Here is a 762-nt window from a genome sequence, read left to right as displayed (position 1 = left end):
GCGGGTGGCTGTTCAGGATCTGAAGAAACGCACTTGAAACCCAAAGTCACAGCCCTGTCTCCTTTGCATTGTCCTGGCTTTGCATGTTGGTCCATGTATCTGGAGGACTTCATACGCCAACCCAGATGCTCCTAATTGCAGCTTCTCACTTTAAGAAGGTCACCGTGTACGGGAGGCAGACGCATGTACGTATGTACCGACGCTCGTGACGTCGTTATTGTTCGTGTGTGCAGCGTGTGTGCGTAGGAAAGGAAAAACGGCTCAATGGATGTTTTGAGGGACATTCCATTTGCACTTGCATCCCTGCCGCCTTCCAGAAATCTCACACCTAGTTGCAACGACCGCCTTCCTTGTTAGATGCCAGTGCTTTGAGGCACCTGTTTTCATCTGATTACAAAACCTAGCATTTCAGGACTGGGCTTTTGCCAACATCCAAGCATGCGTCACTGATTCCGGCTGGTCCAGTGAGCATGTGGAGAACTCAAGTATTTTAAGGAAGGTGCACTTCCTAAATCCTACAGTATACCTGTTATTGAAGACCAGTGGGCTCTTCAAACAGGGGGAAGTCAGTGTGGAAGTGCATCACTCTGGACTGGACCAAGAGGAGGGACCCTGATATGGAGCCCGAAACACTGAGTGTGTAACGAAGATGTCGAGGTGAATGCAACGAGCATCACGGTGACCCCCACACACACACGGCGTGCATGCCCCCAGAACCACGCACTGTTTCATTCGTCTGGACCGGGACCCGTGCGACTCGCA

Source organism: Saccopteryx leptura, chromosome 13 (assembly GCF_036850995.1).
Source record: "Saccopteryx leptura isolate mSacLep1 chromosome 13, mSacLep1_pri_phased_curated, whole genome shotgun sequence".
Taxonomy (NCBI): Eukaryota; Metazoa; Chordata; class Mammalia; order Chiroptera; family Emballonuridae; genus Saccopteryx; species Saccopteryx leptura.
The sequence above is the reverse complement of the archived record's forward strand: the minus strand, read 5'-3'. Positions refer to the sequence as shown.